The sequence below is a fragment of the Oncorhynchus gorbuscha genome, linkage group LG01, assembly GCF_021184085.1.
Source record: "Oncorhynchus gorbuscha isolate QuinsamMale2020 ecotype Even-year linkage group LG01, OgorEven_v1.0, whole genome shotgun sequence".
In the NCBI taxonomy this organism is placed as follows: Eukaryota; Metazoa; Chordata; class Actinopteri; order Salmoniformes; family Salmonidae; genus Oncorhynchus; species Oncorhynchus gorbuscha.
In genome coordinates, this window is record NC_060173.1 from 11,177,796 (window position 1) to 11,194,788 (window position 16,993).

At 43.5% G+C, this 16,993-nt stretch overlaps 1 protein-coding gene across 15 annotated transcripts in view; it reads left to right on the plus strand.

Moving 5' to 3' along the window:
• Positions 1–9,649: 9,649 nt before the first annotated feature.
• The window catches only part of LOC124033012 (neuronal cell adhesion molecule-like), a 202,614-nt gene continuing 195,270 nt past the window's right edge, over positions 9,650–16,993 (plus strand). For 14 of the 15 annotated variants that reach the window (XM_046344941.1, XM_046344974.1, XM_046345012.1 and 11 more), the window contains exon 1: positions 9,650–9,781. The gene's annotated coding sequence lies outside the window, so the exon portion shown is untranslated. The remainder of the gene's footprint in view (positions 9,782–16,993) is intronic. The other variant, XM_046344951.1, reaches the window with a different exon arrangement.

Sequence of the window (16,993 nt, forward strand, 5' to 3'; positions counted from 1 at the left end):
TGGATTTTTACGAATTATCTTTGAAAGACAGGGTCCTGAAAAAGGGATGTTTCTTTTTTTTGCTGAGTTTATATAAAAACCATCTGTACAAAATTGTAAACTTAATATATATGTGGATGCTACTATTATGTATGCTATTACCCTGACTGTTGATCTGGCTGTGTCTAAACTAGTCAGATGTTATAGCTATGTAGGAATCCCTTGTGCTTAATACGGGAAAAATGAAATACATGTTGTTTTCAAACTCTTGTAAGAATGTTTCAGATGAACTACATGTTAACTCAGTATATTGTTCTCCAATCAAACGTGTTCCCGCATATAAACACTTCGACATTCGGATTGATATGGATTTGACATTTAAAAACAGGTTAAGAAGTAAGAAGAAACGATTTAAAGTTAGATTTTTTTTAAAGAAACAGATGGTGTCTTTCTCTGAGCAGTAGGAAGCAGAAGGTGTATATTTCTCTAAGCAGTAGGAAGCAGATGGTGTCTTTCTCTAAGCAGTAGGAAGCAGATGGTCTCTTTCTCTGAGCGGTAGGTAGCAGATGGTGACTTTCTCTAAGCAGTAGGAAGCAGATGGTCTCTTTCTCTGAGCAGTAGGAAGCAGATGGTGTATTTCTCTAAGCAGTAGGAAGCAGATGGTGTCTTTATCTAAGCAGTAGGAAGCAGATGGTGTCTTTCTCTGAGCGGTAGGAAGCAGATGGTGTCTTTCTCTAAGCAGTAGGAAGCAGATGGTGTCTTTCTCTAAGCAGTAGGAAACAGATGGTGTCTTTCTCTAAGCAGTAGGAAGCAGATGGTGTCTTTCTCTAAGCGGTAGGAAGCAGATGGTGTCTTTCTCTAAGCAGTAGGAAGCAGATGGTGTCTTTCTCTAAGCAGTAGGAAGCAGATGGTGTCTTTCTCTAAGCAGTAGGAAGCAGAAGGTGTCTTTCTCTAAGCAGTAGGAAGCAGATGGTGTCTTTCTCTGAGCAGTAGGAAGCAGATGGTGTCTTTCTCTGAGCGGTAGGAAGCAGATGGTGTCTTTCTCTAAGCAGTAGGAAGCAGATGGTGTCTTTCTCTAAGCAGTAGGAAACAGATGGTGTCTTTCTCTGAGCGGTAGGAAGCAGATGGTGTCTTTCTCTAAGCAGTAGGAAGCAGAAGGTGTATATTTCTCTAAGCAGTAGGAAGCAGATGGTGTCTTTCTCTAAGCAGTAGGAAGCAGATGGTGTCTTTCTCTGAGCAGTAGGAAGCAGATGGTGTCTTTCTCTGAGCAGTAGGAAGCAGATGGTGTCTTTCTCTAAGCAGTAGGAAGCAGATGGTGTCTTTCTCTGATCAGTAGGAAGCAGATGGTATCTTTCTCTAAGCAGTAGGAAGCAGATGGTATCTTTCTCTAAGCAGTAGGAAGCAGATGGTGTCTTTCTCTAAGCAGTTGGAAACAGATGGTGTATTTCTCTGAGCAGTAGGAAGCAGATGGTGTATTTCTCTAAGCAGTAGGAAGCAGATGGTATCTTTCTCTAAGCAGTAGGAAGCAGATTGTGTCTTTCTCTGAGCAGTAGGAAGCAGATGGTGTCTTTCTCTAAGCAGTAGGAAACAGATGGTGTCTTTCTCTGAGCGGTAGGAAGCAGATGGTGTCTTTCTCTAAGCAGTAGGAAGCAGATGGTGTCTTTCTCTGAGCAGTAGGAAGCAGATGGTGTCTTTCTCTGAGCAGTAGGAAGCAGATGGTGTCTTTCTCTGAGCAGTAGGAAGCAGATGGTGTCTTTCTCTGAGCAGTAGGAAGCAGATGGTGTCTTTCTCTGAGCAGTAGGAAGCAGATGGTGTCTTTCTCTGAGCAGTAGGAAGCAGATGGTGTCTTTCTCTGAGCAGTAGGAAACAGATGGTGTCTTTCTCTAAGCAGTAGGAAGCAGACGGTGTCTTTTTTCTGAGCAGTAGGAAACAGATGGTGTCTTCCTCTGAGCAGTAGGAAGCAGATTGTTCAGTCAACCTTTTGATCTGTTGTTGATTATGGTGATATTATTTATTAAAGTGCAGCAGGTACTACTCTTAAACATTTAGATGCCATCTACCATAGTGCCCTTCATTTTGTTACAGGTGACAGCTTCAAATCAAATCACTGTATCCTGTATCCTGTATCAAAAGATTGTCTGGACTTCGCTAAAGACCAGTAGATCTCTACATTACTCCCTTTTTGTTTACAAGGCCTTCATTAACTTGCTGTTGAAGTATAGACACCTGAGTTGCCTAATCCTTTCACGGGATTGGTTAACTCTTGAGTTTCCTAGGGTGTCCACCGAGCTAGGTCAATCTGCTTTTACTTTTAATGCACTGTATTGCCCAAACAAAATTCAAAATACATATGTGTGTGTGTGTGTGTGTGTGTGTGTGTGTGTGTGTGTGTGTGTGTGTGTGTGTGTGTGTGTGTGTGTGTGTGTGTGTGTGTGTGTGTGTGTGTGTGTGTGTGTGTGTGTGTGTGTGTGTGTGTGTGTGTGTGTGTGTGTGTGTGCCTCAGCTCGTTGGTCTTTGGTTCTGATCTAGTTATAGGATCACATTCATCAGAATGCCAGCCTGGTTGTTTCATAGTCGGCTTGACGTCTTACTTGATGGCGGTGGTTCTTGTGTGTGTGCATCTCCCTTCTCTGTGTGCATCTCCCTTCTCCGTGTTCATCTCCCTTCTCTGTGTGCATCTCCCTTCTCTGTGTGCATCTCCCTTCTCCGTGTTCATCCCCCTTCTCTGTGTGCATCTCCCTTCTCTGTGTTCATCCCCCTTCTCTGTGTTCATCCCCCTTCTCTGCATCTCTCTAGCTTATTGTTTTAGTAAGGCAGGGAAACACTGATTCATTCAGGAAAAGGGACCTGGTTCCTGCCGGGTGATGAAGCCTGCTTTCTCTGTTTGCATGTGCCAGATTCATAATGCCTCCTTCAGCGTCATCAAACAGATGAATAAGGTACATGTATACGTTTCTTGGCTTTTCTGACTCTCTATTTTTGATGGTGTTTGTGAGTATGAAGTGTTGTTCTTCAGGACCCCTGATTCGATCCCAGGAAGGGACATAAACAGGACCTATTCTGTGTCTCAACAATGAGTTCACGTGGGAACATGCTAGAGGGCCATACATCCCTATAGCTACCAATACTCTACACATTAACTCATAGAGAGATACTCCTCAGAGTATGTTCCAGATCATTTTCATGCAGAAGGAAATTAAGTGAATATTTTAATTGGAATGAGATGATCCACAGACATGTCTGCAGGCAGTCTGAGAGGAGGGGAGGACAATAACGCTATTTCTTAATGTGGCTCTGGGAGGATGTGGGCCGGGTGGCAGGCACAACTCCCCAGGCCTCTTTCAACTGATAATGAATAGGAGTGTGCAGGAGGAGAGGAACGAAGACATAGAAATACAAGTTCTAGAACGGACATTCCCATTAAAGAAATTGAATGACTAATAATGCTGTGATAACAGTAGGCCTTAATTATAGGCTAGTCATTTCCCTGGTCCTTTAACAATAGATCATGCGTAGGGCTACGGTGTACAGGAGAGGAGGACTGAAGACACAGACTGTGACACTTTATGTATAGTATAGCTATGGTTGTATATATTATAAGATCCTGGTGTTGTCATGTTTTGATCTATTCTCGTGTGATACGGTTATTGTGTTTTTATTGTATGCCTACACTCTTAGAAAGAAAGGTGCTATCTAGACCCCAAAAGGTGATATCTATACCCTAAAAGGTGCTATCTAGACCCCGAAAGGTGCTATCTAGACCCCAAAAGGTGCTATCTAGACCCCAAAAGGTGATATCTAGACCCCAAAAGGTGCTATCTAGACCCCAAAAGGTGCTATCTAGACCCCAAAAGGTGCTATCTAGACCCCAAAAGGTGATATCTAGACCCCAAAAGGTGATATCTAGACCCCAAAAGGTGATATCTAGACCCCAAAAGGTGATATCTAGACCCTAAAAGGTGCTATCTATACCCTAAAAGGTGCTATCTATACCCTAAAAGGTGCTATCTATACCCTAAAAGGTGCTATCTAGACCCTGAAAGGTGATATCTAGACCCCAAAAGGTGATATCTAGACCCCAAAAGGTGATATCTAGACCCCAAAAGGTGATATCTATACACTAAAAGGTGCTATCTAGACCCTAAAAGGTGATATCTAGACCCTAAATGGGTTCTTTGGCTGTCCCCATAGGATAACCCTTTGAAGAACCCTGTTTGCTTCCAGGTAGAACCCTTTTGGTTCCAGGTAGAACATTTTTCAGTTCCATGTAGAACCCTTTCCTCAGAGGGTTCTACATGGAACCCAAGAGGGTTCTACCTGGAACCAAAAAGGGTGTTCCTATGGGGACAGCCAAAGAGCCCTTTTGGAACCCCTTTTTCTAACAGTGTGCGTTTGAGTCTAGTTTTTTATAGCAAATTAAATTGCCCAATGTTGGGACAATACAGCATTTCTGAATCAGAACAGCAGTAGGATGTTTGGAAGACTAGTGGAGCATAGAGACCATTTCCCAGGTATTCTCTCCTTCTGGACCGCTTTGGTTGTGTTGTGTCTTTTCCACAAAGATAATATCTGTAACCTCACATTACATCATGATGAGTCAGAACAGAACCTATAACTTGGAGATGAGAGGAGGAAAGAGATGTCTCTTTCTGTTATCCAACGGCATCCTTATTTTATCAGGACATGCTCCAGTTCTCATCACAACCACAGATCAAAATGCCTCGCAGCAAAACAGATTGCATGTGTGTCCGCACTGTGTGGTAGTTAAAGCTAAATTAAGGGATGTGTTGCTATTTTGCCAAACCAGGTTTATTTAATCCCTTGTTCAGTAATGACAGAGTAACATTAAACCACAGTAACTTGCATGCAGACAGTGGAGAGCATCTCCAGTAGAATCACTAGAGTGCCTGGTGGTTGATTCCATACATAGAATTAGAATGAATCATTCTGATTCTACGGTTCCATCCTGGCAGACTGGAGATGGCTTCCCGTACTAAACCAGTGATAATGCATGTGTTCTAACATCGGCATGCTATGAATGTCCATGTCTGGTTGAGTGTGACTCGCTCCAGATGGAATTGACAGGAAATGTATCTCTCTTTCCAGAGTCACATGACCAGACCACCACAGCCACCAGGCCATCAGGACAATGGGAGGCTACAGTAGAGGAGACATTAGGACAATGGGAGGCTACAGTAGAGGAGACATTAGGACAATGGGAGGCTACAGTAGAGGACACATCAGGACAATGGGAGGCTACAGTAGAGGAGACATTAGGACAATGGGAGGCTACAGTAGAGGAGACATTAGGACAATGGGAGGCTACAGTAGAGGAGACATTAGGACAATGGGAGGCTACAGTAGAGGAGACATTAGGACAATGGGAGGCTACAGTAGAGGAGACATTAGGACAATGGGAGGCTACAGTAGAGGAGACATCAGGACAATGGGAGGCTACAGTAGAGGAGACATCAGGACAATGGGAGGCTACAGTAGAGGAGACATCAGGTCAATGGGAGGCTACAGTAGAGGAGACATCAGGAGAATGGGAGGCTACAGTAGAGGAGACATCAGGAGAATGGGAGGCTACAGTAGAGGAGACATTAGGACAATGGGAGGCTACAGTAGAGGAGACATTAGGACAATGGGAGGCTACAGTAGAGGAGACATTAGGACAATGGGAGGCTACAGTAGAGGAGACATTAGGACAATGGGAGGCTACAGTAGAGGAGACATTAGGACAATGGGAGGCTACAGTAGAGGAGACATTAGGACAATGGGAGGCTACAGTAGAGGAGACATTAGGACAATGGGAGGCTACAGTATTTTTTTATTTTTTATTTCACCTTTATTTAACCAGGTAGGCAAGTTGAGAACAAGTTCTCATTTACAATTGTGACCTGGCCAAGATAAAGCAAAGCAGTTCGACAGATACAACGACACAGAGTTACACATGGAGTAAAACAAACATACAGTCAATAATACAGTATAAACAAGTCTATATACAATGTGAGCAAATCAGGTGAGAAGGGAGGTAAAGGCAAAAAGGCCATGGTGGCAAAGTAAATACAATATAGCAAGTAAAACACTGGAATGGTAGTTTTGCAATGGAAGAATGTGCAAAGTAGAAATAAAAATAATGGGGTGCAAAGGAGCAAAATAAATAAATAAATTAAATACAGTTGGGAAAGAGGTAGTTGTTTGGGCTAAATTATAGGTGGGCTATGTACAGGTGCAGTAATCTGTAAGATGCTCTGACAGTTGGTGCTTAAAGCTAGTGAGGGAGATAAGTGTTTCCAGTTTCAGAGATTTTGTAGTTCGTTCCAGTCATTGGCAGCAGAGAACTGGAAGGAGAGGCGGCCAAAGAAAGAATTGGTTTTGGGGGTGACTAGAGAGATATACCTGCTGGAGCGTGTGCTACAGGTGGGAGATGCTTTGGTGACCAGAGAGCTGAGATAAGGGGGGACTTTACCTAGCAGGGTCTTGTAGATGACATGGAGCCAGTGGGTTTGGCGACGAGTATGAAGCGAGGGCCAGCCAACGAGAGCGTACAGGTCGCAATGGTGGGTAGTATATGGGGCTTTGGTGACAAAACGGATTGCACTGTGATAGACTGCATCCAATTTGTTGAGTAGGGTATTGGAGGCTATTTTGTAAATGACATCGCCAAAGTCGAGGATTGGTAGGATAGTCAGTTTTACAAGGGTATGTTTGGCAGCATGAGTGAAGGATGCTTTATTGCGAAATAGGAAGCCAATTCTAGATTTAACTTTGGATTGGAGATGTTTGATATGGGTCTGGAAGGAGAGTTTACAGTCTAACCAGACACCTAAGTATTTGTAGTTGTCCACGTATTCTAAGTCAGAGCCGTCCATAGTAGTGATGTTGGACAGGCGGGTAGGTGCAGGTAGCGATCGGTTGAAGAGCATGCATTTAGTTTTACTTGTATTTAAGAGCAATTGGAGGCCACGGAAGGAGAGTTGTACGGCATTGAAGCTTGCCTGGAGGGTTGTTAACACAGTGTCCAAAAAAGGGCCGGAAGTATACAGAATGGTGTCGTCTGCGTAGAGGTGGATCAGAGACTCACCAGCAGCAAGAGCGACCTCATTGATGTATACAGAGAAGAGAGTCGGTCCAAGAATTGAACCCTGTGGCACCCCCATAGAGACTGCCAGAGGTCCGGACAGCAGACCCTCCGATTTGACACACTGAACTCTATCAGAGAAGTAGTTGGTGAACCAGGCGAGGCAATCATTTGAGAAACCAAGGCTGTCGAGTCTGCCGATGAGGATGTGGTGGTTGACAGAATCGAAAGCCTTGGCCAGATCAATGAATACGGCTGCACAGTAATGCTTCTTATCGATGGTGGTTAAGATATCGTTTAGGACCTTGAGCGTGGCTGAGGTGCACCCATGACCAGCTCTGAAACCAGATTGCATAGCAGAGAAGGTATGGTGAGATTCGAAATGGTCGGTAATCTGTTTGTTGACTTGGCTTTCGAAGACCTTAGAAAGGCATGGTAGGATAGATATAGGTCTGTAGCAGTTTGGGTCAAGAGTGTCCCCCCTTTGAAGAAGGGGATGACCGCAGCTGCTTTCCAATCTTTGGGAATCTCAGACGACACGAAAGAGAGGTTGAACAGGCTAGTAATAGGGGTGGCAACAATTTTGGCAGATAATTTTAGAAAGAAAGGGTCCAGATTGTCTAGCCCGGCTGATTTGTAGGGGTCCAGATTTTTCAGCTCTTTCAGAACATCAGCTGAATGGATTTGGGAGAAGGAGAAATAGGGAAGGCTTGGGCGAGTTGCTGTTGGGGGTGCAGTGCTGTTGACCGGGGTAGGAGTAGCCAGGTGGAAAGCATGGCCAGCCATAGAAAAATGCTTATTGAAATTCTCAATTATGGTGGATTTATCAGTGGTGACAGTGTTTCCTATCTTCAGTGCAGTGGGCAGCTGGGAGGAGGTGTTCTTATTCTCCATGGACTTTACAGTGTCCCAGAACCTTTTTGAGTTAGTGTTGCAGGAAGCTAATTTCTGCTTGAAAAAGCTAGCCTTGGCTTTTCTAACTGCCTGTGTATAACGGTTTCTAGCTTCCCTGAATAGCTGCATATCACGGGGGCTGTTCGATGCTAATGCAGAACGCCATAGGATGTTTTTGTGTTGGTTAAGGGCAGTCAGGTCTGGGGAGAACCAAGGGCTATATCTGTTCCTGGTTCTAAATTTCTTGAATGGGGCATGTTTATTTAAGATGGTTAGGAAGGCATTTAAAAAAATATCCAGGCATCCTCTACTGACGGGATGAGATCAATATCCTTCCAGGATACCCCGGCCAGGTCGATTAGAAAGGCCTGCTCGCTGAAGTGTTTCAGGGAGCATTTTACAGTGATGAGTGGAGGTCGTTTGACCGCTGACCCATTACGGATGCAGGCAATGAGGCAGTGATCGCTGAGATCTTGGTTGAAGACGGCAGAGGTGTATTTAGAGGGGAAGTTGGTTAGGATGATATCTATGAGGGTGCCCGTGTTTAAGGCTTTGGGGGGTACCTGGTAGGTTCATTGATAATTTGAGTGAGATTGAGGGCATCAAGTTTAGATTGCAGGATGGCTGGGGTGTTAAGCATGTTCCAGATTAGGTCGCCTAGCATCAAGAGCTCTGACATTAGGACAATGGGAGGCTACAGTAGAGGAGACATCAGGACAATGGGAGGCTACAGTAGAGGAGACATCAGGACAATGGGAGGCTACAGTAGAGGAGACATTAGGACAATGGGAGGCTACAGTAGAGGAGACATTAGGATAATGGGAGGCTACAGTAGAGGAGACATCAGGACAATGGGAGGCTACAGTAGAGGAGACATTAGGACAATGGGAGGCTACAGTAGAAGAGACATCAGGACAATGGGAGGCTACAGTAGAGGAGACATTAGGACAATGGGAGGCTACAGTAGAGGAGACATTAGGACAATGGGAGGCGCTGGAGACAGTAGGGCTTCCTGCCTGACTAGATAGCTTAAACGGTCCTGCTGATGGCTGAACAGCTAGGAAGCAGCTCAGAGGCAGGATTTATATAGTGCACTACTTTTGACCAGGGATCATAGGGCTCTGGTCTAAAGTAGTGCACTATGTAGGAAATATGGTACCATTTGCAACATACAGTAGCTTCACTCCTGCTGGTGATATGATGCATTCTGTTTCAGAACATTTTTCTTATGAGACTTAATAATTTAATGGCACAAATGTATAGGCCTACAGTTTATGCCTTAAAGGGGAAGGAATTAACCTAATTTTACTTTCTGTTTATGGTGAATGTTGTTTTTGTTCGCGCATTCCCATTATAATACATCGTTATGCATGAATCCAACAAAAGTTTATAAATGGAGAAAGTATAGCAAAGCACTTCACTCACCCCTCTAATTTCAAGAAGAGGATTAAAACAATAGTAACAGGGAATAATTTATAAAACGCAGCATGTAAAATGACTTTAGCTTACATGATCCTTTACCCCATACAGATGTTCCCCATCTGTGATGTTGACAGTAGCAGCGGGACATATTTTACATTTTGAAACCTATTTTGACAAAATTATTCAGTGTTCAACCACCATCTGTCGGCAGCGGCGCTGCAGTGCGCGCGCTTTAAAGGTGCCGCGGCTCATGCGCTATTGTGAACTGGTGTTATAGAGAGATCGAGTCTCTGAACGGACGGACCAGGCAGCAACGAAAATACACACAGGGGAAATATATCAGTCTACTAGCCTACTGCAAGCACCTGGGAGAGAGAGTGCACCACAGAGACTGCAGGTTAGGTGAGTAAATTATGTTTTTATGCCATAACAACCTAAAGACAGGTTCGGAGTCGGATGTCGCTGTCATTCACTTGAGTAGTTTATGCATGGGAACAAGGGATGGATGTTGTCTGTAGGCAAAAACTCATTTGGCGCATTCAATTGCCTGCCGGACGCAAAGAAATTACATGCTGTGTAGAAATTGACAGAGAACAGTATTTAGGCTACTTCTTGTGTGGTAGTCCTACTCATGTGGTATGTTACTCAAAACAGGTGTACAGCCCTGTACATATGTGTGTGCATCTGTGTGGCTGGTCCAGTGGACAGCTGGCAAGTGTTCGACTTGCCCTGGCATCATTTGTTAATTTTGTCGGCTATGGCTGGTTATCAAATAATAGAGTCAACCCGACTCACACTTTACCCAAAATGTGACAAAATATTTACCTTCGCTGAAGATTTTCACAAATCCTTGTTATCACATAACCGGAGAGAGAGACGGAGCAGTGCAGTCGCCAATATGTTATGCGTAATGTGTGAAACGTTTATACGCACATAACTCTGGTGATTGGAACATATTTGGACCTGTCAGTTGTTCGAAATCAAGTCATGTGTTTCACATGAGAAATGTCACACATAATACGATTTCTCAAAATATAATGGTACCAATCAAATTGTTATTTCGTTTAATTGACAACAATATATGGGTTACTCTCTAAAATGTCATTATAATATTCCCCAAACATTTTTTTATTTTACCTTTATTTAACCAGGCAAGTCAGTAAAGAACAAATTCTCATTTTCAATGACAGCCTAGGAACAGTGGGATAACTGCCTGTTCAGGGGCAGAACGACAGATTTGTACCTTGTCAGCTCAGGGGTTTGAAATTGCAACCTTCAGGTTACTAGTCCAATGCTCTAACCACTAGGCTACCCTGCCGCCCCAATGCATCACTGCAAGTACATTCCCACCCATGTACCCAACCTCCTCCACTCTGTCTCTGTCCCCTTGTCAGACAAGCTCCATTCATTCATAGTGTATTCAATGACCCCTTTCCCATTCTTCCCTACACACACAAACAAGCACCACTTTCACTTTGCAGAAACACACACAGATGCATGCACAAACACTCTAAACAAACACACACCCAAACACGCGCCACTTTCACTTTTTCCGTCAGTCCAATTAATGCTAATTACTAATAATGAATGACTAATGCTTTTATTGTCTGTAGCCGGCTCTTCTATCTGTGACACACTTTGTATGAATGTTTATTTCATGTTTATTCATGTTTATTCAGTGTAAGTAGACTATTGTTCATCTCCCCAAGTAGATAACAACTCCCTGACCCACCATGTGCCGTCATCCAGAGAGCCACAAATGGTTAAACAACTCCCTGACCCACCATGTGCCGTCATCCAGAGAGTCACAAATGGTTAAACAACTCCCTGACCCACCATGTGCCGTCATCCAGAGAGCCACAAATGGTTAAACAACTCCCTGACCCACCCATACATGAGGTACCAGAACCTAGTCAATGATAGCTTGGCTATATACATGAGGTACCAGAACCTAGTCAATGATAGCATGGCTATATACATGGGGCACCAGAACCAAGTCAATTAGAGCTTGGCTATATACATGGGGTACCAGATCCAAGTCAATGATAGCTTGGCTATATACATGGGGTACCAGTACCAAGTCAATGATAGCTTGGCTATATACACGGGGTACCAGAACCTAGTCAATGATAGCTTGGCTATATACATGGGGTACCAGTACCTAGTCAATGATAGCTTGGCTATATACATGGGGTACCAGTACCTAGTCAATGATAGCTTGGCTATATACATGGGGCACCAGAACCTAGTCAATGATAGCTTGGCTATATACATGGGGTACCAGAACCTAGTCAATGATAGCTTGGCTATATACATGGGGTACCAGTACCTAGTCAATGATAGCTTGGCTATATACATGGGGTACTAGTACCAAGTCAATGATAGCTTGGCTATATACATGGGGCACCAGAACCAAGTCAATTAAAGCTTGGCTATATACATGGGGTACCAGTACCAAGTCAATGATAGCTTGGCTAAATACGTGGGGTACCAGTACCAAGTCAATGATAGCTTGGCTATAAACATGGGGTACCAGTACCAAGTCAATAATAGTTGCCAAATGATGACCAGGAAGTGACCAGTCTTTAGAGCAGGGCTTTCCAACCCTGTTCCTGGAGAGCTACCGTCCTGTAGGTTTTAACTTCAACCCTGTTCTTGGAGAGCTACCGTCCTGTAGGTTTTAACTCCAACCCTGTTCCTGGAGAGCTACCGTCCTGTAGGTTCTAACACCAACCCTGTTCCTGAAGAGCTACCGTCCTGTAGGTTTTAACTCCAACCCTGTTCCTGGAGAGTGTAATTTAATGCCACTTATTCCACCTTGTGGGCTGGTGAAGCACTCTGTGTAATGGGTGAGTGCTGGTGGCAGGGAAGTCAGGCGCAGGACAATGAACTTGGTATAAACGGAGTCGTTTAATAAGTGCTCACAAAACTTTAAAAAAATATATATATATATTACACATAACATACAATCAAACAATCACCGACAAGGACATGAGGGGAAACAGAGGGTTAAATACACAACATGTAATTGATGGGATTGGAACCAGGGGTGAAGGAAGACAAGACAAAACCGATGGAAAATGAAAAATGGATCAGCGATGGCTAGAAGGTCGGTGACGTCGACCGCCGAACACACCGCCCGAACAAGGAGAGGGACCGACTTCGGCGGAAGTCGTGACACGCAGACTATTATGTGAGAAGTGATTCATTCTTCATTTCCAGCCAGTCGTCTGCCAAGTGATAGCTTGTGAACCAACTCCCCAAAGACTGGACAATACGTCTTGATCTTACAACCAAGATGGTTCATTTCTTGAGCCAAGATGGTTCATTTCTAGAACCAAGATGGTTCATTTCTAGAACCAAGATGGTTCATTTCTAGAACCAAGATGATTAATTTCTAGAGCCAATATGGTTCATTTCTAGAACCAAGATGGTTCATTTCTAGAACCAAGATGGTTCATTTCTAGAGCCAAGATGGTTCATTTCTAGAGCCAAGATGGTTCATTTCTAGAGCCAAGATGGTTCATTTCTAGACCCAAGATGGTTCATTTCGGAGCTATTGAATCACATCATGGAATCACACTTATGGATGTGTAAGAATTTGTTCTTAACTGACTTTCCTAGTTAAATAAAAGTTAAATAAATGTGTGTCAGTTTAGTAAAGGCAGAGTAGTCAACTGAATAGTTGTGCTTCTGACCATGCAGTTCCTGATGCTTTCTTTGGAGGTACACTACATGACCAAAAGTACACCTTCTCGTCGAACATCTCATTCCAAAACCCAGATTCGTCCGTTGGACTACAAGATGGTGAAGCATGATTCATCGCTCCACAGAACGCCTTTCCACTGTGTCCAATGGCGGTGAGCTTTCCACCACTCCAGCCGATGCTTTGCATTGCGCATGGTGATCTTAAGCTTGTGTGCTGCGGCTGCTCGGCCTCAGAAACCCATTTCATGAAACTGATGTCTCCTTGCTGACGTTTCTTATAGAGGCATTTCGGAACTCAGTAGTGAGTGTTGCAACCGAGGACAGATGATTTTTACACGCTACGCGCTTCAGCACTTGGCGGTCCCGTTCTGGGAGCTTGTGTGGCCTACCACTTTGCGGCTGAGCCGTTGTTGCTCCTCGACATTTACACTTCAAATTAAAAAACAACACTTACAGTTGGCCGGGGCTGCTCTAGAGGGGCAGAAATATGACCAACTGGCTTGTTGGAAAGGTGGAAGAGATTTTCGATGGTTTATGAATTGAAACGCAAAACGACACCGAATTCAAAACTTCAAATTTTTCTATTTAAATGATGATACAAAATTATTGCAACCAATAGAATGTTATATATATATATATATACACACACACACACATGTGGGATATAATGTTCCCAGCTCTGTAGATATTGCTGTGAGGAAGCAGTCATTAGATCATTTATTTTGGTACTGTCCATATGTAGCTCGTTTTGGTCACAGATCCAGGAATGGCTGAAGAATTGCAACATTTACCTAGAACTAACACTACAGATAGCAATACTGGGTGATTTGAAAAGTCAATCGATCAATAATATAATCATTATTTTACAATCTGTAGAGCTATGAGAATAGAAAGGTTCAGTACTTTTGTGAAGCATCACAGCACAGTTGAAAAATATATGGCTGCTAGAAATCCAAAATGGATGGTGTTGAGAGATAGATGGGAGGGGTTGAATGGAGCTGAAGGGTGGGACTAATAACTAAGATAACCAATGTAAAACATACGGGGTCTGTAAAATGTATATAGGTTCAGAAATGTTGTGAAATAGCATAGTGGATGGACATCAGAAATAGAGGAAGGACTATAAACAAACTAAATATAACTATTGTAAAATAGATTGTGTCTGTAAAATATGTATAGTATGTATAAACTGAAGGTAGAAGCCTAAGTCTTATTGTTTATTAGTTTACTCCAATTGGGGGAGGGGTGATATGGTTTGGGGAATTAAAACTGTATATGTATGAATGTTTATATATATGTATGTATGTATATATGTCAGTCAGTCAGTCAGTCAGGTAGTGAAAGTGCACTCTCAATGATCTGAATGTAGCCTGTCTGCCTCTCAATGATCTGAATGTAGCCTGTCTGCCTCTCAATGATCTGAATGTAGCCTGTCTGCCTCTCAATGATCTGAATGTAGCCTGTCTGCCTCTCAATGATCTGAATGTAGCCTGTCTGCCTCTCAATGATCTGAATGTAGCCTGTCTGCCTCTCAATGATCTGAATGTAGCCTGTCTGCCTCTCAATGATCTGAATGTAGCCTGTCTGCCTCTCAATGATCTGAATGTAGCCTGTCTGCCTCTCAATGATCTGAATGTAGCCTGTCTGCCTCTCAATGATCTGAATGTTGCCTGTCTGCCTCTCAATGATCTGAATGTTGCCTGTCTGCCTCTCAATGATCTGAATGTTGCCTGTCTGCCTCTCAATGATCTGAATGTAGCCTGTCTGCCTCTCAATGATCTGAATGTAGCCTGTCTGCCTCTCAATGATCTGAATGTAGCCTGTCTGCCTCTCAATGATCTGAATGTAGCCTGTCTGCCTCTCAATGATCTGAATATAGCCTGTCTGCCTCTCAATGATCTGAATGCATCCTGTCTGCCTCTCAATGATCTGAATGTAGCCTGTGTGCCTCTCAATGATCTGAATGTCTACTGTTCTGATGTTAGTAACCACAGGGGAGTAAGAGAGGCCCATGTACATCCATTAGTGTCACCACGGTCTGGGTCTCTTTGTTTTTCTGTGTGTGTGTGCGTGTGCGTGTGAGCGCTTGCTTGTGTTCTCCCACAGAGCCAGGCAGGCATCACAGTGACAGTGCTTTAGTCCAGGGTCTCTGTCACACCCCTGTCCTCGGCGCTGTTGGACCAGATGGATGTCTCATTAGGAGGACCACCATAGAGACACATAGGGTGTGTCCCAAATACTCCCTATCCCCATTACACCCACCCTATTCCCAGGGCTCTGGTCTAAAGTTGTGAACTATGTTGAGAGTAGTGTACCATTTGGGACACAGACCCTATATTACTGTTCTATTTAATTCTGTGGGGACCACTGTGCGAGTGTTAAGAATGTCTCTCTGCTGCTTGGCTGTATCTGTCTGTCTGTCTGTCTGACTGTCTGTCTGTCTGTCTGTCTGTCTGTCTGTCTGTCTGTCTGTCTGTCTGTCTGTCTGTCTGTCTGTCTGTCTGTCTGTCTGTCTGTCTGTCTGTCTGTCTGTCTGTCTGTCTGTCTGTCTGTCTGTCTGTCTGTCTGTCTGTCTGTCTGTCTGTCTGTCTGTCTGTCTGTCTGTCTGTCTGTCTGTCACTTGGAGCTGAAAAAGCCACAGATTTTAATAAATGTATACATGGGTACAGACAGTGGTGTAAAGTACTTTAAGTACAACTTAAGTCATTGTTTTGAGTATTTTTACTTTACTGCATTCGTAATTAAAATAATGTACCTTTTACTCAATACATTTTCCCTGACAGCCAAAAGTACTCGTTACATTTTGAATGCTTAGCAGGACAAGAAAGGTTCCAATTCACTCACTTATCAAGAGAACATCGCTGGTCATCCCTTCTGCCTCTAAACTGGCGGATTCACTAAACACATGCTTTGTTTGTTAATGATTTATAAGTGTTGGAGTATGCCATGGTTTTCCCTAAATAAAATACAAACTAGAAAATGGTGCTGTCTGGTTTGCTTAATACTGTACAGGGAACTTAAAAGATTTATCATTTTACTTTTGATACTTAAGTACACTGTTTTAGAAATTACAGTGCCTTCAGAGAGTATTCAGATGCCTTGACTTTTTCAACATTTTGTTACTTTACAGCCTTCTTCTAAAATTGAAGAAATATTTTTGTTTTATTTGCAATCTACACACAATACCCCATAATGACAAAGCAAAAACAGGTTAGGTAGAAATTACTTATTTACATAAGTATTCAGACCTTTGCTATGAGACTCGAAATTGAGCTCAGGTGCATCCTGTTTCCATTGATCGTCCTTGAGGTGTTTCTACAACTTTATTGGAGTCCACCTGTGGTAAAGTCAATAGATTGGACATGATTTGGAAAGGCACACACCTGTCTATATAAGGTCCCACAGTTTGAAAGTGCATTTCAGAGCAAAGACCAAGCCATGAGGTCCAAGGAATTTTTCGTAGAGCTCTGAGACAGGATTGTGTCGAGGCACAGATCTGAGGAAGGGTACCAAAAAACGTCTGCAGCATTGAAGGTCCCCAAGAACACAGTGGCCTCCATCATTCTTAAATTGAAGAAGTTTGGAACCAACAAGACTCTTCCTAGAGCTGGCCGCCAGGCCAAACTGAGCAATCGGGGGGGGGGGGGGGGAGTGTCTTGGTTAGGGAGGTGACCAAGAATGTGATGGTCACTCTGACAGAGCTCTAGAGTTCCTCTGTGGCGATGTGAGAACCTTGCAGAAGGACAACCATCTCTGCAGCACTCCACCAATCAGGCCTTAATTGTAGAGTGACCAGACGGAACCCACTCCTCAGTAAAAGGCACATGACAGCCCACTTGGAGTTTGCCAAAAGATACCTGAAGACTCTCTGGTCTGATGAAACCAAGATTGTACTTTTTGGCCTGA